This window comes from Cnephaeus nilssonii, assembly GCF_951640355.1.
Source record: "Cnephaeus nilssonii genome assembly, chromosome: X".
Lineage (NCBI taxonomy): Eukaryota > Metazoa > Chordata > Mammalia > Chiroptera > Vespertilionidae > Cnephaeus > Cnephaeus nilssonii.
In genome coordinates this window covers 11,666,702-11,683,683 of record NC_137071.1, presented here as the reverse complement: position 1 = coordinate 11,683,683, position 16,982 = coordinate 11,666,702, and the positions used below count along the sequence as shown (strand labels likewise).

The following is a 16,982-nucleotide window of genomic DNA, read 5'->3' as shown; positions in this document are numbered from 1 at the left end:
TTTCATTGTATGGACATACCAATGTTTGCTTTCATATTAATAAATTGATCAATATTCAGGTTGATTATACTTTTAGACTTGTGATTAATGGTATGATGAATACTCACATACAAGTTTTTAAAAAATGTATCTTTATTGTTGGATGTATTAAACAAATCCTCCTTTTTTCCCCATTGACCCCCTCTTTCGCCCCCTTCCCCTAGGCCCGTGGTCGGCAAACTGCGGCTCGTTAGCCACATGGGGCTCTTTGGCCCCTTGAGTGTGGCTCTTCCACAAAATACCACGGCCTGGGCGAGTCTATTTTGAAGAAGTGGCGTTAGAAGAAGTTTAAGTTTAAAAAATTTGGCTCTCAAAAGAAATTTCAATCATTGTACTGTTGATATTTGGCTCTGTTGACGAATGAGTTTGCCGACCACTGCCCTAGGCCTTCACCACACTATTGTTGTGTCAATGGGTTATGCTTATGTATATATAATTTCTTTGGTAAATCGCTCTACCCCCCCCCCCCCCCCCCCGCCTTTTCTCTGAGATTCATCATTCTGTTTTATGCTTCCGTGACTCTAGATCTATTTTGTTTGTAAGTTTATATATTTTTTATAAATCTTTATTGTTGAAAGTATTACATAGGTCTCCCCTATTCCCCCATTGACCCCCTCTCCAACCAGCTATCTGCCCCAGGCCTTCACTATCTGTTGTCTCTGTCCATGGTTATGCATATATGCATACAAGGTCTTTGGTTGGTTACCTCCCCTCATCCACCCTTCCACGCCTTCCGTCTGAGATTCCACATGCTGTTCCATCCTTCCATGTCTCTGGATCCACTCAGTTTATCAGTTTATTTTGTTCATTATATTCCACTTATGAGTGAGAGCATGTGACTCTTGCTTTACTCTGACGGACTTATTTCATTTAGCATACATAATACTCTTCAGATCTATCTGCTGTCTCAAAGGGTAAGAGATCCTTCTTTTCTACAGCTTCGTTGTATTCTGTTGTGTAAATGTACCACAGTTTTTTTTTTAATCCATTTATCTTAGGATATATTCCTACAAGTGGAATCACTGGTTCAAATGGGAGTTTCACTTTTAATTTTTTTTGAGGCAACTCCATAATGTTTTTCACAGTGGCTGCACCAGTTTTCATTCCCACTAGCAGTGTAGGAGGGTTCTCGTTTCTCCACATCCTGGCTGTTGCTTGTCATTTCTTGATGGTAGCCATTCAGACAGGTGTAAGATAATACCTCATTGTGGTTTTAATTTGCATCTCTTTGGGGATTAGTGACTTTGATCATTTTCTCACATGTCTCTTGGCCATCTGTATGTCCACTTTGGAGAAGTGTTTACTTAGGTTCTTTGTCCATTGTTTAATTGGATTGTCGTCCTTTTGTTAAGTTGTATGAGGTCTTTATATATTTTGGAAATTAACCCCTTATTAGATGTATCATTGAAAATACGTTCTCCCATATAGTGGGCTCCCTTTTCATTTTGTTGATAACCTCTTTTATTTTTAATACTAGAGGCCCGATGCATGAAATTCGTGCATGTAGGCGTGTGTCCCTCAGCCCAGCCTGCACCTGCTCCAATCTGGGATCCCTCTCATAATCCAGGACTGTTGGCTCCCAACTTCTCACCTGCCTGCCTTCCTGATTGCCCCGAACTGCTTCTGCTTGCCAGCCTGATCACCCCCTAACCACTCCCCTGCCAGCCTGATTAACTGCCCTCCCCTTCAGGCCTGGTCACCCCTAACTTCCCTACCCTACAGGCCTGGTCCCCCCCCCCCCAACTTCCCTCCCTTGCAGGCCTGGTCCCTCCCAACTGCCCTCCCCTGCTGGCCTGATCGCCCACAACTGCCCTCCCCTGCAGGCCTGGTCCCTCCCAACTGCCCTCCCCTGCTGGCCTGATCGCCCACAACTGCCCTCCCCTGCTGGCCATCTTGTGGCGGCTATCTTGTGTCTATATAGGGGAATCCATCTTTGACCACATGGGGGCAGCCACCTTGTGTGTTGGAGTGATGGTTAATTTGAATATTACTCTTTTAATAGATAGGATGTTTTTATAGATTTCAGAGAGCAAAGGAGAGGGGGAGAGAGAGAGAAACATCATTGATGAGAGATAATCATTGATTGGCTGCCTCCTGTTGAAGAGCGATCGAACCCACACCCTGGGCATATGCCCTGAGTGGGAATTGAGTTTTGACCTCATGGTTCATTGGTCAACGTTCAACCACTGAGCCACCATGTCCAGGCTGTTGATTTTTTTTTTTTTTTGCTGTGCAGAAGCTTTTTATTTTGATGTAGTCCCATTTGTTTATTTTCTCCTTACTTTCCCTTGCCCTAGGACAGTGATGGGCAACCTTTTGAGCTTGGTGTGTCTAACTTCGCCAAAAAACTGAGCATAACTCGGGTAGTGTGTCACTTTGAGGAAAAAACATTATTTCACAAATGTTTCATCCTCAGGAGCAGCAAATGTTTCATTCTCGGCATGCGGCCGCCTCAGCGGCCGCGTGTCATCAGAAATGGCTACACGTGTCAGTGCTGACACGCGTGTCATAGGTTCGCCATCACTGCCCTAGGAGTTGTATCGGCAAACATATTGCTACGAGAGATGTCTGAGATTTTGCAGTCTATGGTTTCTTCTAGGATTTTTATAGTTTCACTAGTAACCCGGTTCAGAAATTCATGCACATTAAAATGGGATTAATTAGAGGAAATACCGTATTTTCCGGCGTATAAGACGACTTTTTAACCCAGGAAAATCTTCTATATGCCCAGTCGTTTTATACGCCAAAAAATACGGTAATTTAATATTGCTATTTGCCCTTTCTCTTTAATAGAAGTGTTAGAGATGAAAGAAAATTAGTAAAATATATATGAAAACCTTCCTCCTGTCAGTCTGGGGCACACCATGGGACCCAGAGTCAAGTCCCCGCCCACCCACATGCACCTCAAAATTTCGTGAGACCCAGACCCGGCTGCCCCCCCCATTGGGCTAGATCCAGACCCGGCCAGCCCCACCCTTATCAAGCCCTGCCAGGCAGGGGGCATAGTCTCAGGTCCCCTGGCCCGGCGCCAGGATGGGGGGCATGGCCCGAGGTCCCCCAGCCCAGACCGGGGCGGGTGGCGTGCCTTGAGATCTTCCATCAACCCCTGTCAGGTGGGGGACACGGCCTGAGATCCCCTGTCAAACCCCGCTGGGTGGGGGGCATGGCCTGAGATCTCCCGTCAAGCCTCACCAGGCGGGGGGGCGGGGCGCTGCCTCAGGTCCTCCGTCAATCCCTGATGGGCGGGGGCATGGCCTTAGTTCCCCCAACCCAGCACTGGGGGTGCACCTTGAGGTCCCCCGTCAAGTCCCGCCACACGGGGGGCCTGGCCTGAGGTCCCCTAGCCTAGTACCAGGATGGGAAGTGCACCTTGAGGTACCCCCTCAAGCCCCACCAGGTGGGGGGTGTGGCCTCACGTTTCCTGGCCTGGCACTGGGGCGGGTGCAGCATGAGATCCTCCAGCCTGATGTTAGGGCGGAGGACACTGCCTGAGGTTCCCTGTCAAGCCCCTGGGGCAGGGAATGGTGTAGCCTCAGGTCCCTGCTGATTGCTCCTTAAGTCTACTTATGGGAACTTGGCCTCAGCTGTGGGTGCATCCATCTATGTGATAGAGTGATGGTCAATTAGCATATTCCCTCGTTATTAAATAGGATGACTTATATTTAAGTCTTTTTAAAAAAATATTTGTTTTTAAAAATATATTTTATTGATTTTTTTACAGAGAGAAAGGGAGAGGAATAGAGAGATAGAAACATCGATCAGCTGCCTCCTGCACAATTTCCACTGGGGATGTGCCCGCCACCAACGTACATGCCCTTGACGTGAATCGAACCCAGGACCCCTCAGTCCGAAGGCCAACACTGTATCCACTCAGCCAAACTGGTCAGGGCTTACATTTAAGGATTTTATGCATTTTGAGCTTATTCTTTTTAAAAAAAATATATTTTATTGATTTTTTACAGATAGAAAAGGAGAGGGATAGAGTGCCCGAAACATCAATGAGAGAGAAACATCCATTTAGCTGCCTCCAGCACACTCCCCACCAGGGATGTGTTCACAACCAAGTTACATACCCTTGACCGGAATCGAACCTGGGACCCTTGAGTCTGCAGGCCGACGCTCTATCCACTGAGCCAAACCGGCCAGGGCTTGAGCTTATTCTTCTTAAAAACTTTTATTTTATAGTTTTTTGTTAATCCTCACCTGAGGATATTTTTTTATTTTATTTATTTTTAATTTATTGATTGATTAAGGTGTCACATATTTGTCCTCATCCCCCCATTCCCATCCCACACCCCTCCCCATGGATGCCCCACCCCCCTGTTGTCCTTAACCATTGGTTAGGCTCGTATGCATGCACACAAGTCCTTTGGTTGATCTCTCCCCCCTACCCCCACCCTCCCCTACCCTCCCTCTGAGGCCCGACAGTCAGATCGATGCCTCCTTGTTTCTGGGTCTGTTCTTGTTCATCAGTCTATGTTGTTCATCATTTCCCCTAGATGAGTGAGATCATGTGTTACTAGAAATATAAGAACCGAATGTGAGACGAGCAATAATAGTTATGCTGACAGGCAAATGAATCAGTCTATAGTAAGTTTCTTTCTGGACCAACAGTTCTTTTGAGACCCAATTTCAATGTCCACCAGTTCCTTATGTGTACATGTCGGCACTGACTTTTCAGTTCTGGATGGTGGACAAATGGTGGTAATGCAGGTCCGACTCCCTCTGGTTTGGTCTCGCCCAGACGCAGGGGCGCGGCTTCACCCGGACTCGGGCGCGTGGCCTCACCCGGACCTGGGACCCAGCATCACCCAGGCCCCGGGGCGCGTGGCCTCACCCGGACCCAGGGGCGTGTGGCCTCACCCGGACTCAGGGGCGCATGGCCTCTCCCGGACCCAGGGGCACGGCCTCACCTGGACCCGGGACCCAGCTGAGGATATTTTTTATTGATTTTTAGATAAAGTGAAAGGGAGGAGGAGAGAAACATTGATTGGATACCTTCCACTTGCGTCACGGACTAGTGGGAGGTAGGAATGGAGCCTGCAACTGAGGTACATGCCCTTGACTGGAATCAAACCTGCGACCCTTCAGTCTGTGGGCCAGTGCTCTACCCAATGAGCCAAACCAGCTTGGGCGAATTTATACTTGTGTGTGGTGGTCTAGTTTTTTTGTGTTTTGTTCTTGTACGTACCCGCCCAGTTTTCCCAGAACTATTTATTGGAGAGACTATCTTTCCTCCATGGTATGCTTTTGCCTCCTTTGTCAAATGTTAATTGAACGTAATGGCTTGGTAGGTTTCTGGGTTCTCTATTCTGTTCCATTGATCTATGTGCCTTTTCTTGTCCTAATAGATGACTGTTTTGATGACAGTGGCTTTGTAGTATAACTTGATATCTGGAGTTGTGATCCCTCCTACTTTGTCCTTCTTTCTCATGATTGTTGCAGTTATTTGTGTCTTTTTTTGGCTCCATATATATTTTTGGGATATTTGTTTTAGATGTGTGAAATATACCCTTAGTGTTTTAATAGGGGTTGTATTGAATCTGTAGGTTGCTTTGGGTAGTATGGACATGTTAATGGTGTTAATTCTACCAATCCATGACCACGGTGTATCCTCCCACTTGTTTATATCTTCCTCTATCTCTGTTTTCAGTGACCTGTAGTTTTCCGAGTACAGGTCTTTTACCTCCTTGGTTAACGCATTAAGCGTCCAGTCAGTCACCGTGACTGACACTATACTTTCCATCGGTAAGACAAAATAGGCTGGGCACTTAATGTGTTAAGTTTATTACTAAGTATCTTAATTTTTTTTTTTTTTGCAATGGCAAATGGGATTGTTTTTTTAGTTTTTCTTTATGAGAGATCATTATTGGTGTATAAAAATGCCAATGATTTCTGGGTGTTAATTTTATATCCTGCTACATTGCTGAATTCATTTGTTAAATCAAGTAGTTTTTTTTTTTTGCTGGAGTCTTTAGGTTTTTCTATGTAAAATGTCACATCATTTGGAAATGAGAGATTTACTTCCTTCTTTCTAATTTGGATGCCTTTTATGTTTTCTTCTAGTTTGATTGCTGTGGCTAAGACTCCCAGTACTATGTTGAATAATAGTGGTCAAAGGGGACATCCCTGTCTTGTTCCTGTTCTTAGGGGAAATGGTTTTAGTTTTTGCCCATTGAGTATGATGTTGGCTGTAGGTTTGTCATATATGGCTTTTAATATGTTGAAGTATCATTCCTCTGTTCCCAATTTGCTGAGAACAGTTTTTAAAATTGATTTCAGAGAGGAAGGGAGGAGAGAGAGAGAAACATCAATGGTGAGAGAGAGTCATTGATTGGCTGCCTTCTCCACGCCATTGAGCCCACAACCCAGGCATGTGTCCTGACCGGGAATTGAACCATGACCTCCTGGTTCATAGGTCGATGCTCAACCACTGAGCCACGCCGTCCGGGCACTGAGGACTTATTTTATTTTTTTATTTTAATTTTTTCATTTTAAATATATCTTATTGATTTTTTACAGAGAGGAAGGGAGAGGGATAGAGAATTAGAAACATCAGCTGCCTCCTGCACACCCCCCCACTGGGGATGTGCCTGCAACCAAGGTACATGCCCTTGACCGGAATCGAACCTTGGACCCTTCAGTGTGCAGTTTGACGCTCTATCCACTGAGCCAAACAGGTTAGGACACTGAGAAATTTTTTTAAATGAAAAGTGGGTGTTGCATTTTGTCAAATGTTTTTCTGGGTCTATGATATTATCATGTGTTTTGGTCCTTCAGTTTATGTGATGTGTCATATTTATTGATTTGCAAATATTGTACCAGCCTCACATCCCTTGAATAAATCCTACTTGGTCATGATGTATGATCTTTTTAATATATTGCTGGATTTGATTTGCTAATATTTTGTGGAGGATTTTTGCATCTATGCTCATCAGGGATATGGCCTCTACCATAATTCCATTTTTTTGTAATGTCTTCTGGTTTTAGGATTAGGATAATGCTACCCTGACAAAAAGAGCTTGGAAGTGTTCCTTCCTCTGGAATTTCTTGGAATAGTTTGAGGAGGATAGGTATTACTTCTCTTTTGAATGTTTGGTAAAAGTCCCCTGTGAAGCCATCCGGATCAGGGCTTTTGTCTGCTTGGAGTTTTTTGATTACTGCTTCAGTTTCGTCAGTTTTCATCCTATTCAGGTTTTCTGATTCTTTATGACTGAGTGTTTTTTTTTACAAGTTTTTATGTGAACATATGCTTTTAGTCCCTCGCATTGATCATTATACTCCCCTACCTCCCAGGCCCTAGGCCTTTTGTGACCCACCCTGCATTTGGGTTCATCTGCTTCCCTCGGTGGCCTGCTTGGCTCTTTTTCCTTTTATGGCAATCTCAGCCTACTGTTTTTTTGTGGGGTCCTTATCTATTCACCGGAAACACATATTTTCCTGCATTTTCTGGCAGTTCAGTTTACATCTAAGGCTATAATTTTATTGTCCCTTCTGCCACAGACAGTTCCAATTCCAGTCTCTAGACTTGACTTGTGTGAGTCAGATGCTAGTTCCTGTGATCCTCAACCTACAAGGAGACACAGCTTTCTGAAACCTTTTTGTCATGTGCTTGAGGTAGCAACATTTGTCTCTCATTCTAGAAGTCATCTACCAAGTCATAAGGACACTCAAGCCCCTCCTGGAAAAGCCCCGGTGGGAAGAAACTGAGTCCTCCCAGGAACTGCCAGCACCAACTCGCCAGCCTTGTGACTGCATCTCTTTGAAACGGATCTTGCAGCTCCAGTCAGTTCTGATGACTGCAGCCCCAGTGACATCTCCACTGAAGGCTCATGTGACATCCTGGACCAGAACCACCTAGCTCCCTTCTTCCTGAATTCATGACCCACACGAACAGTGAGTTTGAAAAATGTTCATTATTGCCTAATTTTGAAGGTGTTTTTTGAAACACAATTCATATACATAACTGTCAGCAATTTAGAGTGTACACTTTAGTGATTTTTAGCACATTCATTGTTATGCAACCATTGCCACTGTCTCATTCCAGAATATTTCCACCCCCTCAAAATGATATCCCATGCCTCGTAGTAGTCACCCTTATTTCTCTCTACTGCCCATCACCTAATAACTGTAAATTTACTCTCTGACTGGAAGGATTTGCTTATTATGGAAATTTACTATAAATGGAAACATACAACATGTGTTTTTTAAAAAATATATTTTTATTGATTTCATAGAGAAGAAGGGAGAGGGAGAGCGAGCTAGAAACATCAGTGATGAGAGAGAATCATTGACCCGCTGCCTCCTGCATGTTCCCAACTGGGGATCGAGCCCGCAACCTAGGCAGTGCCCTGACTAGGAATCGAGACATGACCTCCGGGGTCATGGGTCGACACTCAACCACAGTGCCACACCGACTGGGCACAATGTAAGGTTTTTTTGAATGACTTCTCTTAGATATCATAATGTTTTCAAGATTCATCTGTGTTGCAGGACAGGTCAATCATTTATTCCTTTAAAATAAAGACTTTGTTTTAGAGCAGTTCTAGGATTATTTCAAAATCCAGAGGAAGGTATAGAGATCTCCCATATACCTGCTGCCCTCCCGCATGCATAGCCTCTCCCACTGTCAGCATCACTAACCAGAGGGGTACATTTTTAACCAAGGATGACCCTACATTGACACATCATTGTCACCCAAAGTCCATAGTTTACCTTAGCGTTCACTTGGTGTTGTGGGAATGGGTTTGGATGAATGTATACTGACATACAGGTTGGGGCAAAAGTAGGTTTACAGTTGTTTGTGTGAGAAACTATGATAGTTAATAATACAAGAATAAACTGTTTTGCATACTCATTAATGTGAACCTACTTTCCCCCCACCCTGTATATCCATCATTATAATATCATACAGAATGTTTTTACTGCACTAAAAAAATCCTCTGTGCTCTGCCTGCATTCTTTTTTGTAGGTGCATAATATTCCACTGTAATGCTATACTGCATTTCGTTTACCCATTTATGAGCTGATGGACATTTGGGTGTCTAGTTTATTATTATGAATAATGCTTCTATGAACCTTTGAAGATAAGTTTTTATGTGAACATATGTTTTTAGTTCTCTTGGGTATATATAGTATACTGGAATTTCTGAATCCCAAGGTAACTGTGCTTGACGTTTTGAGGACTTGTCAAAGTGTTTGTCATAGCAACTGCACCATTACATGCTGGTAATGTACAAGGGTTCTGATTTCTGCAAATCCTCTGCAACACTTGTTAATGTCTTTATTTTTGATTTTAGCCATCCTAGTTGTTATGCAGTGGTATCTCATTGTGGTTTTGATTTGCATTTGTCTAATAACTGATGATGTTTAACATCTTTTGAGCATCTTTTTCATGTGCATTTTGGCCATTTGTATATCTTCTTGGGAGAAATGTCTATTCGTGTTTTCCATTATTTAATTTCGTTGTTTTTTTTAAAAAAAACTATTTTTAATTGATTTTTAGAGAGAAGAAGGGAGCGGGGGAGAGAGAAACATAGATCGGCTGCCTCCTGCTTGCGCACTACCGGCGATCAAGCCTGCAACTAGGCAAGTGCCCTGACTGGGAATTGAACCGGCAAGCCTTTAGTGTATGGGACAATACCCAACCAAGCCACACCAGCTAGTGCTAATATGGTTGTCTTTTGATTGTGGAGTTTTAAGTTCTTTGTACATTACGGATACTACAACCTTATTAGATATATAATTTGCAAATATGTTTTCCTATTTTGTGGATTGTCTTTTTACTTTGTTGATAGTCCCCTTTGACACAAAAGTTTTTAAGTTTTGATGACTTTTCAGTTAAATTACTTTGACTTTGGTTGCTTGTGCTGTTGCTGTCACAGTGAAGAAACTGATGTGTAACAACACATGGTTGCAAAGACAATTATTCTTTCATTTTAATAGTTTTATAGCTTGTAAATAGAAGTTGATTTTAAAAAGGGAGGGAGGAACACCTAATTAAGGCTCAGGGTTTTTTGTAGGTGTATATATTTTAGGAAAACATACATATGTAAGATGATACTGGGAAAATAGATTGCATTAGGACGCCATGCGCAGCTACCCTTAAGAAAGGCCTCTTGTAGAACTGGGGGACTCTGACCTGATCCAGAGAAGCACTCCATTCTTCTAGACATCCCTTTGCATAGTGAGTGAGAATAGGAGAGAAGTGGGGAAAGTAATGAAAAAGGGGAATATGGCAGAGAATGAGAGAAAAGCGGGTTTAGGAGAGAATATTGGGACGTTGTGCTGGGGTAAAGCGAGGGAAGCTAGTTTTCCTTTCATCCTTGTAGGAGTTGTTGGAGTGCATAGAGACCCCCCACATATTTGACTGCCTTCAGATATCTCTGGTCCAAAACTCTCTTGGTTGTTCTCAGAAAATTTCCATATTGAATTATTTCCGGTGTGATTTTGTTTCTTCACTTTTAAGCCTGGGTGGTTAGCCTACTGGGTTCTCCCAGGAAGCCTGTTTTGTATAGGCCCCTTGACAAGTCTTAGTGTTTTTTGGTTATTGATTTCACTGCCGCTTCATGCATCTAGTCAGTCTGGCTGGCAGTGCAGGTAGCGCTTTATTTTGGTGAACACTAGCTTCTCACAGTTATATTCCTTTTGCCATTCGTAAAGCAACATGCCAGTCCCCTCGGTTCTATGGGCTTCTGGCCAAGCCAGGAAGCCTGAGCCTCAGTTTACACACTTGGCAGTGGAGGCGCTTTGAAGTGGATTGTCTTCATGTTGGCCCCTGGCCCAAGCTTTTGAGCTCTCAGAAACTTTTGACAGATTGACCCCATGGAATTTTGAACTCCTTCTTCATGGAGGCTGTTCAGGTCACAATGCTCTCATTGGAAATATACAGGGGATATCCTGTAGGCTGAAATGGGATGTTCTCATTTGAACATCATAGCTGTGATGTGGGATGTTATCATCTCTTGTTTCATGGACGCAGTGCCTTCTTTATTTTTGCTAGAGAAACCACAGCCTGCCAAAGACAGCTGCTATGCTGTGCTCCATCATAACAACACTGACATTCAAAAGAAGAGCTTTTAATGATTGTAATGTATACAGTTTGGCAAACCTCTGCTGATGTGCATTACTGATATTTTATTTAAAAACAAGAAAACAAAGATAGTCCATGTTGAAATTGATCAACGTACCGGTGGTTTTTAGGCTGGATCCATGATCTAAGCTGTACCTATCCAGCTAAGACCAAAAAAAAAAATTAATTTGAATGTTAAACCAATTGTTCAGAGTTTTGAAGAAGAAACAACCCAGGAAAATGCCAATAATGATGATTGGCAAAATCAAAATTGGAAACAAAGTGTTTATAGAGCTGGCAGCAAAGAAACCTTGGGAGGAGATGACAAGTTTGGAATTTCTGGGATGGAATTGGGTAAGAATCTCAGTCCAGTTTCCTCAGTCGCTGCAGAGACAGCACTGTCCTTGAATCTGACAGAGTCCTACACTCCCCTGTGTGCTGACCCTTTCTGTAATCCAGTCTTCATTGTAGCCTGAGGAACTGTTTCAGCCTGCTCCTTTTTGGTCTTCTTCTTTGGCACAAGCACATTGGATTTCTCTGATGCACGAGTTCTAATTGACCTTCTGTGTTGCTTCTTTTCTGAGCCCGCAGAACCAGATGTTGCTTCAGGAGAACCATTCTGAGTTACCTTTTAATTTCTGTTCTTTGGTGTGCAAATTATGTCTGTCTTGTCCCCTGACACTTATTTCTGTGTTGTTACCAATTCCCTTCGTTGAATACACAAACTGATGGATAAATTTCCCATTTCCTGTAGCATTCTGAAGAGCAAACACATTAAATTTTCACAACTGGAGACTGGAGCCATGTTACACTTCTGCATATCCAAGCTCCATTTGTGCATTGTAATAGAAGCTGGTAAAGATTTCCTGGGTGCTGCCATTTTCCAGGCTGTTTAATTTATTTCATTTATTTATTTTTAAAATTCTTTATTGTTGAAAGTATTAAAATATGTTCCCTTCCTCCCCAAATTGACCTCTTCCAGCCCGCCCCTGACCCCCAGCCCAGGCCTTCACCTCTCCATTGTCTGTGTCCATTGGTTATGCTTAAACGCATACAAGTTCTTTGGTCTCTTATCCCCCACCCCGCCACCCTCCACTGCCTTCCCTCTGAGGTTTACTGTCTGTTGGATGCTTCTCTGCCTCTGGACCTATTTTTGTTCATCAGTTTATGCTGTTCATTATATTCCACAAATGAATGAGGTCATGTGATCCTTATCTTTCTCTGACTGGCTTGTTTCATTTCGCTTAGCATAGTGGTTGGCAAACTGCGGCTCGCGAGCCACATGCGGCTCTTTGACCCCTTGAGTGTGGCTCTTCCACAAAATACCACATGCGGGCGTGCATGTACAGTGCGATTGAAATTTCGTGGCCCATGCGCAGAAGTCGGTTTTTGGCTCTCAAAAGAAATTTCAATCGTTGTACTGTTGCTATTTGGTTCTGTTGACTAATGAGTTTGCCGACCACTGGCTTAGCACAGTGCTCTCTAAGTCCATCCATGCTGTTGCAAATGGTAAGAGTTCTTTCTTTTTTACCGCAGCATAGTATTCCATTGTGTAGATGTACCACAGCTTTTTAAAAAAATATATATTTTATTGATTTTTTACAGAGAGGAAGGGAGAGGAATAGAGAGTTAGAAACATCTATGAGAGAGAAACATCCATCAGCTGCCTCCTGCACACTCCCCACTGGGTATGTGCCCACAACAAGGTACATGCCCTTGACCAGAACCGAACCGAACCTGGGACCCTTGAGTCCGCAGGCTGACGCTCTATCCACTAAGCCAAACCGGTTAGGGCTGTACCACAGCTTTTTAATCCACTCATCTGCTGATGGGCAGTTAGGCTGTTTGCATATGTTAGCTATTGTATGTTGCGCTGCTAGGAACATAGGGGTGCATATGTCCTTTCTGTTTGGTGTTTCTGTTTTCTTGGGATATATACCTAGAAGTGGGATTACTGGGTCAAATGGGACTTCCATTTTTAATTTTTTTAGGAAACTCCATCCTATTTTCCACAGAGGCTGCACCAGTCTGCATTCCCACCAGCAGTGTAGGAGGGTTCCCTTTTCTCCGCATCCTCGCCAGCACTTGTAGTTCATTGATTTGTTGATGATAGCCATTCTGATAGGTATGAGGTGATAGCTCATTGTCATTTTGATTTACATTTCTTGGTTGATTACTGACTTTGAGCATGTTTTCATAGGGCTCTTGGCTTTCTGTATGTCCACGTTCGAGAAGTGTCTATTTAGGTCCTTTAACCATTTTTTCCCCTTTTGTTAAGTTGTAGGAGTTCCCTATAAATTTTAGAGATAAAACCCTTATCAGATGTAACATTGGCAAACATGTTCTCCCATGCAGTGGACTCTCTTGTTATTTTGTTGATGGTTTCTTTTGCTGTGCAGAAGCTTTTTATTTTGATATAGTCCCATTTCTTTATTTTCTCCTTAGTTTCCATTGTCCTAGGAGATATATCAGTAAACATATTGCTACTAGATATGACTGATATTTTGCTGCCTATGCTAAGATTGTTATGGTTTCCCATCTTATATTTAAGTCATTTATCCATTTGGAGTTTATTTTTGTGTATGGTGTAAGTTGGTGATCTAGTCCATTTTTTTGTATGTGTCTGTCCAATTTTCCCAACACCATTTATTGAAGAGACTGTCTTTACTCCATTGTATGCTCTTGCTTCTTTTGTCAAATATTAATTGAGCATAATGGCTTGGGTCGATTTTTGGGTTCTCTGTTCTGTTCCATTGGTGTTTGTTTGTTTTTGCCAGTACCAGGCTGTTTTGAGAACAGTGTCTTTGTAATATAACTTGATATCTGGTATTGTGATCCCTCAAACTTTATTCTTCTATCAGGATGGCTGCGGCTGTTCGGGGTCTCTTTTAATTCTACATAAATTTTTGGAGAGTTTGTTCTACGTCTGTGAAATATGCCGTTGATATTTTAATGAGGATTGCATTGAATCTATAGATTGCTTTTGGTAGTATGGACATTTTAATGATGTTGATTCTATCAATCCATGAACACTGTAAATTCTTCCACTTATTTATATCTTCTTCTATTCATTTTTCCAACGTCCTTTATTTTTCTGAGTACAGGTCTTTTACCTCAGTTAAGTTTATTCCTATGTATCTTAATTGTTTTGTTGCAATGGTAAATGGGATTTTTTTTTTTTTAGTTTCTCTTTCTGTGAGTCCATTATTGGTGTATAAAAATGTCATCGATTTCTGGGTGTTAATTCTGTATCCTGCTACATTTTTGCTATGCCTTTGTATTTGTTTCTATGTAATGTGAGTTGCTGTCTCGTTCTGGCCCTGGGCAACCTGCTTGAGGTCTGTGAAGTTGAAGCCCTAGGGCCTAGCAGTCCAATGATCCTGGATTCCTTAGCCCAGAGGCTGGGTTTGCCTTGAGTCTCACACCTTTATTGTCTTTGCTCTGAGTTGTACTCCCTTCCTCCATGGATCTATCCCTCAGTTGTCTGCTGCAGATGCTTGGGGTCAGCAGGGGCACATGCACAGTTTCTCTGGTGAGATCTTAGAGCCCTCTGGAATGCAATTCACTGCACAGCCCCGGCGCCTGTGGCAGGGTGGCACACTATGTCTCTCTGGCATGCACTGGCAGCACAGTCTTGGGGCCTGGGTGGGGTGCTCAGTTCCTCTGGCCCACACCTCAGTGTGGTCTTGGGGCCTGGGCAGGGCACCACACTGGCTGACGCTGGCCCTCACTGTCAGCCTGTCCTGGGGCTTGGGCAGGCGCACCCCTGGTTTGAAATGACAGCATGGAGCCCTGGAGTGCTGGGTTTTGGAACCCGGGCAGGGAGGAGGTCTCTCTGGTGTGTGCTCATTGCAGTCAGCTGGGAGCCCGTGGTGAGGTAGCGCCCCACTCACTGCAGGGGTGCGGCAGTGGTCCCTTGCATGTTATGGCTGGCAGTGGCTCACTGCGTGGGTTTGGCGTGTTGTCTCAGGCCAGTCTGGGTGTTGGTGTGGCTGCACTCCTGGCCTCCGCTGCTCTTCCCTTCAGAATGGCATGGGCTCTGCACCAGAGCCGCTCCTGGCCTGGGAATGCCTGTAAAGGTAGCAGGGGCTCCCTGTCCAGCAGAGCCTGATCCGCCAGTCCCCAGACTCCTGCGAGATCTAACTCCTGCCACCTTGCCACCCTGTTCATTCACCCCCACACACACCACATACATCCACACACTCCGCTCTCCTCGACTCATACTCTCTTCCTCACTGCAGTCCTGCTGGCCACCAGGTTGGGATCCTCCCTCTCCAGGCTATTTCAATGGGAGGTAGTTCTTCCTCTTTCACACTCGTGTGCTGCTACTGGCTATGTCTCTGAATCTCAGTACTTGATAATGAAAAGGCCCCTTCCCCTGCATTGGTCTGTTCTGGCTGAGAGTACTCAGCATTGATCTTGGTCTCCGTTTTTTTGTTTTGTTTTTGTTTTTGTTTTTTTTTTGTTTTGTTGTTATTTTTAAACTTCGACTTTAGAGGCAACATTCTTTTTCGCTTGGGATAAATCCTCCTCAGGATGTTTATCAATATGGACAAAAGTATACTTTCCTATTCTTTCCTCTTTAATGCTTTCTCTACATGGGCAATGTCAATATCCCATTGGGCACAGTCTCTCTGTGGTCGGGGTTTCCGAATCTTTTGTTTCTCAGCGTGATTGCTGGCTTGTTTAGTTGCCTCAGTCAGTAATTCTTCATGCTGTCTATAACCTTTTTGCTCTCATACCCATTTTTCATGAACCCATGCCCTCTCTGGTTGGTTGCTAAGAAAAATTAGACGTGCTCGTCCTGAGCACCTCTTGTGTTAATTTTGGTATGAACCTCGAACCTCGACCTGGGGTCTCTTGAAACCATACAAGGCCACCAAGGATAGGTTCCCTCCTGAGACCAGACATGATCACCAACCTGGAACTTAACACTAGCAGACACTTCTGTTGTTGGAACAGAAGATAATTTTGGTTAAACCAAGGTTTCCTCTTTTCGTACTGGATCTTTCCTTTTTTTTTTTTTTTCCAGAAACAACCCTTTCATTGTTCCTCGGATTCTAATTTGGGGATTTTGTGTGAATTGTTCTCTTCTGATATAGAAGAGTCATGCTTGTTGCTTTTTTCCTTCTTTTCTGCTCTCATGCTTTGACTTTGTGTGCTCACTTGTCTGTACTTAATTTCGAAGGTATCCATAGAGGGAAGACTCAAACAATTCCCTGCCATCCTGGATAGTTTTGGTTATTTTTAGTTTAATTTCAGGTGAGCCAGTCTTCTTTGGAATCACAGTTTGTAGTACTGAAGGGAGGGGGTGGTAGCTGTGGAGGAGAAGGTTTTTCCAGAATTTCATGTGATCTTGTGTTTGGAATTTCTGGATGGTAATAGTGGGGCTAAAGTTTCTAATTGCACCAAAGCCATTGGCTGATGCATTGTGATACTGATTAGAAGACTGGTATTTGGTTTGAGTTTCATACATGCCGATTGATGGTGGATAGTCATTTGTGAGTGGAGGAGGATCTTCTGTTGTCATCACAGGCATCTTCCTGACAGATGTTGGTGGAGCCAATGAGTTGAGGAGGTTGCTGAATTCTGTTTCCCATGATCCCTTGCATGAAAGAGAAAGAGAAATCCATTGTTTTGCTCCAGCATCCTTAACACTTTAAGTGCCCAGCCCATTTTGTCTTCCGGAAGGAAAGTACAGTGTCAGTCACTGGTGACTGACATGTCGCTTAACGTGTTAACTTTCCCTTTCTCTCATCAGATCTTCAGTTTGTTCCATTCTAACTTGCTGGGCCTGTCAGTATGAGCAGAGGAGAGACACGAAGACCCAGAGTGGGACTGGGGTGCAAGTAGTCACTGGGGCTGCAGTGGG

At 43.6% G+C, this 16,982-nt stretch overlaps 2 pseudogenes across 2 annotated transcripts; both read right to left on the bottom strand.

The window, feature by feature from the left end:
* Positions 1–11,396: 11,396 nt before the first annotated feature.
* Positions 11,397–11,990, bottom strand: LOC307096091 (histone-lysine N-methyltransferase NSD3-like; annotated as a pseudogene). The gene has a single exon. The product of its transcript is annotated as a histone-lysine N-methyltransferase NSD3-like (transcript).
* Positions 11,991–15,435: 3,445 nt separating this feature from the next.
* LOC307096090 (histone-lysine N-methyltransferase NSD3-like) lies at positions 15,436–16,743 on the bottom strand (annotated as a pseudogene). Its single transcript has one exon. The product of its transcript is annotated as a histone-lysine N-methyltransferase NSD3-like (transcript).
* Between the last annotated feature and the right edge of the window lie 239 nt (positions 16,744–16,982).